Source organism: Balaenoptera musculus, chromosome 9 (genome assembly GCF_009873245.2).
Source record: "Balaenoptera musculus isolate JJ_BM4_2016_0621 chromosome 9, mBalMus1.pri.v3, whole genome shotgun sequence".
NCBI classification, from domain to species: Eukaryota; Metazoa; Chordata; class Mammalia; order Artiodactyla; family Balaenopteridae; genus Balaenoptera; species Balaenoptera musculus.
In genome coordinates, this window is record NC_045793.1 from 47,833,752 (window position 1) to 47,848,354 (window position 14,603).

General features: G+C 41.1%; 1 long non-coding RNA gene and 1 pseudogene across 1 annotated transcript in view; both read left to right on the forward strand.

Moving 5' to 3' along the window:
- Nucleotides 1–14,603, forward strand: part of LOC118900667 — a 154,104-nt gene that overhangs the window by 115,049 nt on the left and 24,452 nt on the right. The window lies entirely within an intron of this gene.
- Nucleotides 12,992–14,151, forward strand: LOC118900663 (annotated as a pseudogene).

The window sequence follows — 14,603 nt, forward strand, 5'->3', positions numbered from 1 at the left end:
CTGAGCTGGAAGTCAAGTGAACCCGCGGATGGCGTCAAGTTTCAGGATGCTTTTGTTCCCAGGAACATATGGGTGCTTTTTATTACCTGGACGGAAAGGTTTTGACATAGGGCATTTTCACTAATAAGGCAGAGGTGCAACCGGCTGCATCTTCTAGGATGCTTTTCTTTTTCAAAGAACTATCTTGATGTTCCCTGAGCTCGTGTGTAACTCCTCTGAAGGACTGCGTATGGAGCAACTGAAATCCGAGCATCTTTGTTCTGAGGATTTTCTAAAGCAGTGAAGTAGTAAAAGACATGATGCCTACCTATTATTGCATAACTTACAATATGGAATTAATAGGAAGAAATTTTTTTTTTATAAATTTATTTTATTTATTTTTGGCTCTGTTGGGTTTTTGTTGCTGCACGCGGGCTTTCTCTAGTTGCAGCAAGCAGGAGCTACTCATTGTTGCAGTGCGCAGGCTTCTCATTGTGGTGGCTTCTCCCATTGTGGAGCACGGGCTCTAGGCACGTGGGCTTCAATAGTTGCGGCACGCGGGCTCAGTAGTTGTGGCTCACGGGCTCTAGAGCACAGGCTCAGTAGTTGTGGCGCACGAGCTTAGTTGCTCCGCGGCATGTGGGATCTTCCCGGACCAGGGATCGAACCCTTGTCCCCTGCATTGGCAGGCAGATTCTTAACCACTGCGCCACCAGGGAAGCCCGGAAGAAATTTTTATAGAGTATTTCAATGTATGAAATATGGTAAAAATTGAATATTTTATATCCTTAACTTAGTTTAGCATTCTTGGATTTTTAAATGATATGCACAGCAGCGTGTATTTGAAAGTGATACATTTTCATATATTTCTTGGGATTAGTTTTAGAGAGGAAACTTGCAATCATAGCACCAGAACTGAACAAAGACAGGCCACCAACCATGAGAGGAGGACGGGACACGTCGTCATAGTGCCATCTCATTACAGAGGAAACACTGGACCAAGGAGGAAAGTCCTGTCTGAAGAACCCTCACCGCTAGAAAGTGGTGGAGCTGGGTTCCAAACATTGTTTGTTGATCAAATGGGTGAAAGAAGGAAGACATTTAGGAAAAGAAAATGAGTCCTGCAAATGGCTTCTCATCTAGCATGATTTAACAAAGGGCCAGCATTTTCTTAATAGATGAACATCAACTAACTGCTGAAATTAAAAAATTCATCCTCTTACATCTCTCCCATTTATATTTAATAACTTTAAATATTTCTACATTTCATTGACTTGATAACACCTTATAAGTAACCCTTGCATGCAGTAAAAACATTTAAATGGAGACATGAAAACTAAGGAGAAATGAGGCAGAAGGGACTAGGGAGGTGGAGAATGGGTGTTCCTCCAGACAGAGGGAATAGCACGTGCAAAAGCTATGAGCTGTGAAGGAGCTTAGGATTTTTAAGGAGCAAAGAGGTGGTCAGTGTAATCTGAGTACAAAGTGAGCTGAAGCACTGCAGGAGACAAAGCTAGGAAGGTGGGTGCAACCAGACCCTTCAGGACCTTATCACTCATGGTAGGAGTTTTGAACATAATCCATTATAGAGGAAGTGACATGGTAAGATTTGCATTTAAAATATCACTGAAACTGTAAAGAGTGGATGGTAGAGTGGACGAGGTGGGGCTACAGGAAAACCAGTTAGGAACTGTTGGAGTAGTTCAGGTGGGATATTTTGATGGCTGGTGGGAGAGTGCTGGCAGTGGGGGAGGTGAGAAGAATTAGATGTATGCAAAAGAGATTTAGGAGGTAAAATCAACAGGACATGCTTTCATTCAGTTCATACAAAAGAGGAGCCTGAGTTTAACTAGAGGCTTAAAACAGAGATGCTTTTACAGTCTTCCTTGTAACTAGGAGCATGCATGTGATCTAGTTCTGACTTATGGGGCTATAAGGAAGACTTCTGGAAATGTTTCTTCCTAAATAAAGGACAGAGCCTTCTGAGAGAAGAACATCTTTTGCAATACCCTTGATTCTTATGTTTAAGCACAGTGTGAGGATGTGCAGCAGCCATTGTGCAACAGTGAGGCAACAGACATGGAAGTAAAACCCAGCACACTAAGGATGATGGCATGGGAGTGTGACAGGTGTCTGGGTCCTTCATCATACTGGTGAGCCCCTGAAAGAACCCTGGAATGACCTATCTCTTGACTACTAGTTCGGTGAGATAAGGCGGATTCCTATGATTTAACCACAGCTTTAAACACAGTTTTCTGTTACTTGCAGCCCAAAACATTCCTTCTTGGTACAGTCTAGTAGAGCTATAGAAAAAACATGATATTGTTCAAAAGGCAAAAAGGTAGTTTCACATTCTTTCCTTGACCAATCTGAAAAGTTCTTCCTGGAAGAAGGACTTAGTGAAATGTTTAAGTGATGGGGAAGTTTTTTGTTTTTTTTTTTTAATTATTTATTTAATTTATTTATTTTTGGCTGCGTTGGGTCTTCGTTGCTGTGCGCGGGCTTTCTCTAGTTGCGGCGAGCGGGGGCTACTCTTTGTTGAGGTGCACAGGCTTCTCATTGCGGTGGCTTCTCTTGCTGCAGAGCACAGGCTCTAGGCGCACAGGCTTCAGTAGCTGTGGCACGCGGGCTTCAGTAGCTGTGGCACGCAGGCTTCAGTAGTTGTGACTCGTGGGCTCTATAGCACAGGCTCAGTCGTTGCGGCGCACGGGCTTAGTTGCTCCGTGGCATATGGGATCTTCCTGGACCAGGGCTTGAACCGTGTCCCCTGCATTGGCAGGTGGATTCTTAACCACTGCGCCACCAGGGAAGCCCGATGGGGAAGTTTTTAGAGGTGGGGAATGCATCTGCAAAAGAAGGCACTTCATTGAAAAGGCTTGGAGTTGGAACTTCCCTGGAGGTCCAATGGTTAAGACTCCACACTCTCAATGTAGGGGGCATGCGTTCGATCCCTGGCCAGGGAACTAAGATGCCACATGGCAAGGCCAAAAAAAAAAAAAAAAAAAAAAGAGGCTTGGAGTTCAGGGAATGAGTGGATAAAGGTATGTGTACATGTGTACATACAGTGGCGAGGAGCATCGGATTATCTGAGACATCATGGTAGTTTGACTTTTAAAGATAGAATTTAAAATCAGAACAATTGACTTATTTTCCTCCATTTTTTGAATCTAGAACTGTTTAAATCTATAAAAATTTTCATAACCAATCCCATGAAAAAAAACCCCACCCCAAACCAAAAAACAACAAAGAGAGTTAGTGTTAAACAAATATAGTTGTGTTCTGTAACTATTGATCTAGGAATCCTGCTGTTTGCTTCTATAAGGAGAACATGGGCTGCCCTAACCTCTGTGTTGGTAAGCTATGAATACAGTATAGATGCATTTAAAAGTTGATTTATCTACCCAGTGAATAGTAGGTGACTTTCAATGTTACAGAATTTAAATATGCTTAGATTGGGAAATGCTTACATTTCTTTATAATATTTTTTCTTGTCATTTTTTATTTTTCAAAAATGTGTTGATGGTTTGAGAAAGGACACAGTTTCTTTTTTCTTTTCTTTTTTTAAAAAATTAAATTGTTTCTTGGGTGGCCCTTTAAGTGCAATAAATGATTACACTAAAAGACAATAGAAAATGAATTTCTGGAGAGCAGGATTTGCATACTAGAAATTAAAAGAGGAACTTTAGAAGTTAAACCTGGCATTTGCAATCCTAGCAAATCTGGCATTGCATCAGAGGCTGAGAAATTGATTCTCTTCCTTTAAAGTATTTATGGTGGGAACTGGGCAAAGGAAGACACATGATGAGAAAATTTAAGAAATAACAGCTAATCGGAAAACATAGGCAGAACACTCTAACATAAATCACAGCAAGATCCTTTTGACCCACCTCCTAAAGAAATGGAAATAAAAACAAAAATAAACAAATGGGACCCAATGAAACTTAAAAGCTTTTGCACAACAAAGGAAAACATAAACAAGACAAAAAGACAACCCTCAGAATGGGAGAAAATATTTGCAAATGAAGCAACTGACAAGGGATTAATCTCCAAAATTTACAAGCAGCTCCTGCAGCTCAATATCAAAAAAACAAACAACCCAATCCAAAAATGGGCAGAAGACCTAAATAGACATTTCTCCAAAGAAGATATACAGATTGTCAACAAACACATGAAAGGATGCTCAACATGACTAATCATTAGAGAAATGCAAATCAAAACTACAAAGAGGTATCACCTCACACCAGTCAGAATGGCCATCATCAAAAAGTCTACAAACAATAAATGCTGGAGAGGGTGTAGAGAAAAGGGAACCCCCCTGCACTGCTGGTGGGAATGTAAATTGATACATCCACTATGGAGAACAGTATGGAGGTTCCTTAAAAAAGTAAAAATAGAACTACCATACAACCCAGCAATCCCACTACTGGGCATATACCCTGAGTAAACCTTAATTCAAAAAGAGTCATGTACCACAATGTTCATTGCAGCTCTAGTTACAATAGCCAGGACATGGAAGCAACCTAAGTGTCCATCGACATATGAATGGATAAAGAAGATGTGGCACATGTATACAATGGAATATTACTCAGCTATAAAAAGAAACGAAATTGAGTTATTTGTAGTGAGGTGGATGGACCTAGAGTCTGTCACACACAGTGAAGTATGTCAGAAAGACAAAAACAAATACCATATGCTAACACATATATATGGAATCTAAAAAAAAAAAAAAAAAGATTCTGAAGAACCTAGGAGCAGGACAGGAATAAAGACACAGACGCAGAGAATGGACTTGAGGACACGGGGAGGGGGAAGGGTAAGCTGGGATGGAGTGAGAGAGTGGCATGGACATATATACACTACCAAATGTAAAATAGATAGCTAGTGGGAAGCAGCCGCATAGCACAGGGAGATCAGCTTGGTGCTTTGTGACCACCTAGAGGGGTGGGATAGGGAGGGTGGGAGGGAGATGCAAGAGGGAGGAGATATGGGGATATATGTATATGTATAGCTGATTCACTTTGTTATAAAGCAGAAACTAACACACCACTGTAAAGCAATTATACTCTAATAAAGATGTTAAAAAAATACAGCTAATCAAAATGAAGAAAATAAAGATCATTTATATTCTTTTCACCCAAGGATAACTATGGCCCACATTTTCACATTTACTCCATTCATCCTACCCCTTCCCTACCCCCCTTCCCTCCCTTCCATCATCCCTTTCTTTTATGGACTCTTCCATTCTTTGAAAATTAGATTTGTCTCTCCTATGACCTTTTCCTTTATAGTCACCCATGTACTGGTAGTTTAATATTTCTTTTCTCCTTTCTGTGTATTCACATCAGTGTTGTTGGATTTAGTCTGTAAACTTTTCTTAAAATTTATTTATTTATTTATTTATTTTTGGCTGCGTTGGATCTTCGTTGTTGCACGCGGGCTTTCTCTAGTTGCAGTGAGCGGGGGGTTACTCTTCATTGTGGTGCTCAGGCTTCTCATTGTGGTGGCTTCTCCTGTTGCGGAGCACGGGCTCTAGGCGTGTGAGCTTCAGTAGCTGTGAGGCACAGGCTTAGTTGCTCTGGAACATGTGGGATCTTCCTGGACCAGGGCTAGAACCTGTGTCCGCTGCACTGGCAGGCAGATTCTTAACCACTGCACCACCAGGGAAGTCTCTAGTCTGTAAACTTTTAAAGAGAGGGTGTTGCACCTGTGCCTGAAGTTGGAAGCCACTGTTCACAGCATCTCATCCTGTGCCCTGTCAGGTTAACATGAATGCATACCTAGAAGTATAAAAATTATAGTCACAAAATATGACTAATCATGTCAGTTTCACACTTGACCTAAGCAAGGCTGGTTTGTACAGGTCCGCCTCCCTCCGAAATTCAGTCGACACCAGCTGACTCTTCCTAACTTCCCACGCCTCCTCCTTTTGTGGATCTGGTTCCTTTAGTATTCTTGGATATCATTGTATGTTCCTCATTTTCCTTAAAAAATTATTTGTAGGAAAATTTAAGACCTAAGACAAAAGTCACTTTTTCTAGAAAGGATTTTCAAGAGTTTAGGGACACTACCAGGCAGGACCACTTTACACTAAGTTCATGGCTTGAGGATTTGGGGATAACCAAAACCAAGAGATCCATGGGACCATTAGCCTGTAGTCACACTCCAGGGACAAGTCCATTCCCTCCCTACCCGCCCCCCCCCATCTTTTCTGCTCCAAATTAACTTAATTGTCCATGAAGACCTGTTGGGGGGATGGGTATAGTTTACTTCTGGGCTGCCCGGACCCTGAGGGTATGGCCCTTTGGGGTCTGACACTTATCAAGGGAAAAATCTTTTATTAATTGCTCTTTTTTGGATGAGCCCTACACTCACTTATAATCCTGTCCCTTATGCTCCAGGGGGCTATCAAAACTGAAGTTGTTTTGGTGCCCAATTTTTTCCAGCAGGAGAATTCAGCCAAATAACCTAGCTGCCACTGACAGGAGTGGGTGTGTTTTAATTTTATTGTAAATTGTTTGCTTGGTGTTTGTCCCCACGACTAGACTATAATTTTCTTATTTATTTATTGTCTGACTCCCTCACTAGAAAATGAGTTCCATTTTATTTAATGATCATTTACAGAACACTTTCTGTGTGCTGGGTACATTTCTAATTGCTTTATAAATATTAAGTCATTTAATCTTCCTGAAAGCCCTGTGAAATAGGCACTATTATTATTATAGATGAGGTAACTGAGACACTAAGAACTTAAGTTACTTGCCCAAGGTGACACAGCCAGTAAGTATTAGAGCCAGCATTTGACCCCAGGAAACCTGGCTTCAGAGTCCAGGGACTAAGGACTTGTAATATCTCTCTCTCAGTGTTGCTCTACCATTAAAAAAGTGAGAACACTATCCACTTTTGGATAAGCACATAGTAAAGTGAAAGCCCAGAGTAAGAATTTAAAATTTGCCATTATTATAAAAGTTTTATAATATAAAGCTCTGTGCTGTGTCTCTCCATGAGCACTAGGACAGGTCACTAATGAGTCTTTAGGACCTGGCATCTGCCTGACAATAACAGTTCTTAATATTGTTGAATGCATGACCATCCAATGCAGAAATGTGAATGCTTTCTTGGTTATAATATGACCAACTTGTAAAAAGAAATGTACTAAAAGTGGCAATGAAATAAAATTTCAGTCTGTCATTACAGGTAATAATAGCCCGATTTTCTTTAATTCTGAGGAGTGAGTACAGTAGGTGGACCAAATTATCTGATACATTTTTTTGCTTTTTTCTTAAAATTGGCAGAGCACTATCATGTTGCAATACCCTTTGAAGGAGATGTGGTTAGGTGCTAAGATGTGGATGGGGAAGAATAATGTAATACCAGAGGACGGCTGCTGAGATTTTATTAAATATTGTACTTGGGGAATAAATGAATGATCTAGAGGACATGACATTTCAGAACAAGGCTCCACAGCACATCCTGACTCTCTCAGGAAACAAAGATAATTCCACTTTATTGTTTATTAGAAAATCACTGATGTAAATAAAAGTCATGTGTTACCACGCAAGGTAATGTTCTCTGGCTGGTCACCTGGTTCCAGGTCAGGGCCAGGGTAAACTAGATCCTGTAAGGGTGACTTGCTGCCTGCAGTTGTTCATTTCCATTTTCAAAGGGTTGATTCGGTTATGCTCCATTCGCCAGGTTATATCTTCTCTTTATGGTTTGTCGATGTGTCAGCTCATTACGTCACATGTGTACAGGGAGGAGGTGGATATCTGATGGAAGGGTAACATGATGCAGGAAGGGAATCTTTTGGTTTCCTCACTTGCATCAAGGCCAGTGTCAAAACATAGTTAGAAATCTGTAAGAAATAGCTGCTTTCCTAAGTCACAGGCTGTCAGGGGAGGCGCACCAAAGTTTTGGGACTCAGCTTTCTGTTAGGTGCCAACACAGGTAAATCTCACATTGTACACTCCAGTGAACATTCAGTTTCATCTACTTTATGTCATTTCACTTACATACTGGGGGAAACTACTTCAGCTGCAGCTATAAAACTTTTATAATAATGGCAAATTTTAAGTTCTTACTCTGGGCTTTCACTTTACTATGTGCTTATCCAAAAGTGGGTAGTGTTCTCACTGTTTTAATGGTAGAGCAACCCTGAGAGAGAGATATTACAAGTTCTACAGTTTTATCCTAGAAATTTGAAGCAAGTTGCTCCAAGTCACAGGACCAGAAGAGGTGCAGTTATTTTGATTCGGTTTGAGTTACTCTTTCCCTAATACAATGTTCTTTTAATATTGCTATTTGAATCTCATATTGCCTTTTAGTTAATCATTAGATCAATAAATATTTGTTGGTATCAAGGCTATTACATCAAAAGAGGTAGTCATACTTAAAAGATTCGAATTAGGTCATCGTCTTCTAAGTTTCCCACTTAGAATAATGCTAAATCATATGTGGTTGCTTAAATATTAAAGCCCTATGGAATCACAGAGCACTCAAAGCTCAAATTAACACTGGGAATTGTAATTATATACATTTCTTGTGAAAAGACTTGATGGTTGGTTTGAATTACGAGCTGTGTGGCTTTGAGAAAATTACTTAATATCTTTAGGCTCTGGTTTCCTTAAATGTAAAGTGGGGATAATACTATCTACTTCTCTGGATCGTTGCCAAGATTAAAGCAGACAATACATTTATTAAAGTCCCCAGCACAGTGCCTGACACATAATAGGCACTCAGTAAATGTTAGTTTCTCCTTGACTGATTTCTTTCATTGGCTGTGTAGGAAAATCATGTAAACAGACTCTACAGATCAATCACTTCCAAGTGCTTTTGGAAAATAAAAAGGGTAGAGAGTCTTAAAGTTCACTGTCATTATTGTTGGTTAGGGCCCATTGCTTTCCCCCCAAGAACATAAGGTTAAAATTTACCGGAGAGTATTTAATATACAACAATTTGCTCTGAATCTAACTTTTTTTTCAGGAACATACTTAATGATTAAATCAAATCAAGCAGAAGTTTTCTGTATGTGATTCAAGAATGCTCTTCATCCTTTCGGCACCGAAATTGCATTACCTGTCATTGAAGGAGGAAGTGTGCTCAGTTAAGCTTGAAAGCAATGTTACCAGAAAAGGATTAACAAATCATAAGGCAGAATCCTTAGAAGTAAGGTCACTACCAGACTGTGGCTGAGGCACAAGCCAAGGAATATGTTTAATATGTGTTGCCCCATTAGCTCCTGGAATCTTAATATATAATCCACATCACCGAATCAGACCCAAAGGAGGGAAAGAACAGGAGCATCATGTCTCTGCTATGTAGACATGGCATTATTAATTGTTTTAAGAAATTAGTTTTTATTTTATTAAAGTAATATATGCACACAGAGTTCAAAAGTCAAATGTTATTAAGGCAATTATAGCACGTTACAGGGGTTTCTTATCTCATTCCTTCCCTTAGTTCTCTTCCCCAACCACCTTCAACAATTTTGCCTTTTCATTTCCGACATGTGCACATCTCTACATTTCTAATTAATTTGTGTATTATGCTCTCTTTTGATTTATCGATATTTGACCTCTATTAATTTCCTATTATGGTATTTGAGCATTCTGTTCTCTTATACCACCATGCCTTCTGCTTCCTTTCTCTCATATCCCAGTATGGTGGTCATATTACAGCCTTTGTTTAATTGACAATTCCATGTTGATATTATTGTGCCTTTGTAAATATTGTTCAGGCTAAGCATTATAGTGTACAGAACATTATATTTGCTTTCCTACTTTTTGTCTTTTCCTAAAGTTAATAATGGCCTCTCCCTGCCCGCCCTCCCCCCCACGTCAACCCTTGCAATCTGCTTGTTTTTAGTCCTATTTCTAATTCTTTCTACACTTTCCAATGGCTTCTTGGTACACTTTTCTGCAAGTGCCATCATATCAGTATATATGTGTTCCATTTTGTTTTTCCTAAAAATATCCCTCCTGGACACTTCCTTCTCCTTCCACTGGGACTGACCTTTCTCTGTCTGTTGCACAGTCTCCTGCTGGGGATGCCTTGAGTCTCCTTCTTTCTTGGTGGAGTTGCTTGTTTTGCTGGAGCACATTGTCAGATGGGGCAGCAGCAGAAGGTATCGTGGTGGCCGTCTTCAACGTGGCTGTCTCTTTAGCCACACAGTTCCATCTGGACTGTTTATCCTCCATGCCTCGCACACACCATCCTCCTGGGAGATCTTTCTACCCTTATTCTGGACAGTCCCTTTGTGCCAAAGGTGCAAAGTGAATCTTGACGTAAACATCACACAGTATAATTAATAATTAGATCATGGATTTTAAATGTAAAAATATAAAACTTTTAGAAGAAAATATAGAATGGCTTTGGGACCTAGGGCTAAGTGAAGAGTTCATAGACATGGCTAAAACGAAGATCCATAAAAGAAAAAATAACTAAGTTGGACTTCATCAAAACTGAGAAAAACTTTGGCTCTGAAAAACACTCTGTTAAGAGGATGTAAAGACACACTACAGACTAGGAGAAAATATTTGCAAACCATATATACCTAAAATATATAAAGGACTCTCAAAATTCTATAGTGAAAAAGAATCAATTATGAAATGGGCAAAAGGCTTGAACAGTTGTTTCACTAAATTGGAGATACAGATGACAAATAACCACATGAAAAGATGTTCAACATCATTAACCATTAGTGAAATGCAAATGAGAACCACAATGAGATATCAATATGAACTTATCAGAATGACTAAAATAGAAAATAATGACGACACCAAATGCTAGTGAGGGTGTGGAGAAACTGAATCACTTACACGTTGCTGGTGGGAATGTGAAATGGTCCAGCTGCTCTGGAAAACAGCTTGATAGTTTCTTAAAAAGGCTAAACATGCAAATATGACCCAGAAATTGCACCCTTTCCAAACTGGAAACAATCCAGATGTCCTTCAGTAGGTGAAAGGCAAAACAGACTGTGGTAAATCCATACCATGGAATATTTCTCAGCAATAGAAAAGGATAGTTTACTGAATCTTAGGAGTCATTTGGAATTGTTGACAGATAGCATTGGAAGGTGGAGTAGATGTGATTGCCTACAGAGAAAGTACGGCAAGAAGGCAGCCTTGGAGAGCGTTCCAAGGGACTTGGAGAGTTCTAGAGGGAGAATGGGCAGAGGAGCCTGGGCAGAGGAGCCTGAGCAGAGGATGGGGGCGAGGGTGGTGTCACAGCAGCCGAGAGAGAGGGGGTTTGAGAAGAAGGGAGTGGTCAACTGTGCCAGCAAATGAGAAGCCAAGTAAGCAGAGACCCAAAGCTGCAGTGAGGTTGATGGGGCTCCAGGGAGAGCACTCTGGGGGGGAGCACAAGCACTGAAGCTGGACCTGGTGGTGTGAAGGTGAGTCGCAGCACCTCCACACCTGCTCCCATGCCATCTGGCCTCAGTGATCACCTGTGAGGTTGGTGGCTCGGGCAGGCAAGCAGGCATTAATTTTCAAGTTTCAGAGAGGAGAAACCTGGGGCTCAGAAATGTTGGAAGCCTTGATCTGGGACCGAGCCAGATCTTGTGGCTCTAAATTCAGTGCTCTTGTAGGGCTCCCATGATGGCTTTCCACCACATCACAGCACAGGGCAGGTGTGGCTTGGCTTCAAATACCCATTGGGCAGTAAACTGCTAGAATCCCCCTATAATTTGCTAGGCAGCAATAAGTGATGCCCTGTAACTGAAGAAAGGTTACTAATGCTTACTAATAGCATAAGCATTCTCATAAAACTTTCCCACAGCTCTTGAGTTTTTAGACAAACATTTGTCTTACTGTGTGACCCAAATACTCTACTGAGTGCTGTACGTAGATTATCTTAAGCCTCACAATTACTTCACGGAATATGTACCGACACTAGTTCATTAAAATGACAAGGAAACTGAGGCTTAAGAAGTAAAGTAACTTTCCCAAATTATACTATCAGAAAGTGATAAGAGGCAGGATTGAAACAAGGGGGTTGTAACCTGCAACTGAACTTGTGTAACAGGCAATTGAACTAGAGACTTAGATCTTCAGATTCTCCAAACAATTATTTTGAGGCTTAATCATGCCTACTGGATAGAAGGAGAGAGAATATGGTGAAGATTAGGTGAGTTAATCCTCAGTAACTGAAGGGTTCAGATATTGGACAGAACTCTAAATGGTAGATGAGTCAATATGCATTTTCAGATTCTTCTGCTTCTAGAATCACCCCCTCCTCCATGACACCAAAATATTATAGGATATTTGAATATTTGTAGAAGGATTATTCTATTAATTTAGAAAATGTTTGAGTGCCTACTGTATGCAAGGCATAGTGCCAGTTAGGGACAGGGGTAGACTGGTGAGCAAAGTAGACCAATTCCTGCCTTCACGAAGTTTACAGGTCAGACAGTGTCATTTTAGAGATAGAGGTGGTTCCATGGTTATGGAGGTGACAGTCCTTTGGGGACCGTGGTCTGTGGATGTGGAGGGTCTTATTCAGCCTCTGAAAGTTTGAACATCCTTCCAAATGCTACAAAACTATTTCCCCTTCTTCATTAATAAGTCCTGAGTTTCTTCAGGTATCCAAACACCTCGGAAAGGGTGGATTTAGCCCTAGTTCAGGTGAAACCCTGACTATTCTAAACCAGTTCTCAAATTTATCCTGCATTGAAATCACCTGGAGGGCTTGTTAAAAAGATTGTGAAGCATCACATGAACGACCGCGGTCACGTGAGCACAGCTTTCGCGGGGCTCTGGCGGCGGCTTCCTCCGGGAGTTGCGGTCACGGGCATCTCTCGGTCTCCCGCCGCCGGCCCGGGGGAGCGGGGGAGGAGGAGGAGGAGGAAGCGAGGGCGCTGCCAGGCGGCCCAGACGACGCCAGCACAGGAGCCCCCGCCGCCCCGCTGCCCCGCGGGGGGCTGCCGGACCTCTGCGACCCCCAGTTCCTGGCGCACAGGCTTTTGGTGCTGTTGCTGGTGCTTCCTTCCTTGGCTTCGGCTATGATAATCCTGCTGACCCTCAGACTCAGATTAAAAGGATATGCAGGTGAATACCACGAAATTCATGCTGCGGTATGCCTGGTATTCTTGGCCCAATGTAGTTTTGTGTTTCTTTGGTGGCTTTTTGATAGACCAAGCATTTGGAATACGATGGGGCACCATTATTTTTAGTTGCTGTTTGTTTTTGCTCTGGGTGGAATATTTAATGCTTTTTGGCCGATGGACTTTGGACGGTTATGTTTGGGATGGGTGGGGAGTCCTTAGCAGTTGCCCAGAATACGTATGCTGTGAGTTGGTTTAAAGGCAAAGAATTAAACTTGGTGTTTGGTGTAAGTTGGACTCCAGCTTAGCATGGCTGGAATTGGAAGAACGGTAAACATGAACCTCATGAGCTGGCTGCATTCTAAGGTTTAAGCTTCCTTGGGCTCTGCTGGTCACACAACCCTTGGGGTCACACTTATGACTGGGGATATAACATGTATTCTTTCACTAGTCCGTGCCTTGGCCCTTGCTTGTTTGGATCAGACAGCGGAAAGAATCCTTCATAAAGAACAAAGAAAAACAGGTGAAGTTATTAAGTTGACTGATGTGAAGGACTTCTCCTTGCCCCTGTGGTTCATATTTATCACCTGTGTCTGCTATTATGTTGCCGTGTTCCCTTTCATTGGACTTAGGAAAGATTTCTTTACAGAGAAATTTGGATTTTTCTCCCAGACAGCAAGTGATATTAACAGTATAGTGTTTGGGCTCCTGGTGGATAAAACAGGAAGTAACATCATCTGTGTGCAGTGGTGACCACGCTTGCTTCCCACATGATGCTGGCCTTTATGCTGTGGAACACTTGGCTTGCTATGTGTCTCCTGGGACTCTACTATTCGTTGCTTGCCTGTGCATTGTGGCCAACGGTGGCGTTTGTCGTTCCTGAACATCAACTGGGAACCGCATATGGCTTCATGCAGCCCATTCAGAATCTTGGGTTGGCCCTCATTTCCATCATTGCTGGCATGATATTGGATACTCGGGGATATTTGTTTTTGGAAGTTTTCTCCATTGCCTGTGTTTCTTTGTCACTGTTATCTGTGGTCTTACTCCACTTGGTGAATCATATCCAAGGTGGGAACCTAAATTATTCTGCAAAACAAAGGGAAGAAACAAAACTTTCTCACGCAGAATGAGAAGTTTAAATGACTGTGTCTTGAGAATGGGCTGCACACATCATTGGTTTGAAAAAGTCCTTTTTTTTTTTTTTTTTTCAAATTTAGAGTTTAGTTGTTAGGAAAAATAAGGGGTCTGGAGAGTTATTATATTTATATTTTGAATACACTTAAAGTATAATTCTGAGGACTGTTTTAGCCTGTGTCTTTTGTATTGCTGAAGAATTCTACTTTGGGATAGGTTCATCAGTGGTGAAGTTTAGAAAATTGTACCTGGTACATGAGGTTGATTTTGAGTACGGACAGTGAATAATGGAAATCTTTGGATCTCGTACTGAGATAATTTTCACAAAGAGTATCATAGGGATATGGCCTTTTCTTTATCTTAAAGCAAAAAAAAAAAAAAAAAGCTTTTGAAGGAGTAGAAGGGATTTTTCTTTTTTTGGTCTTTTTGTATCTTGTCCATAATGTGC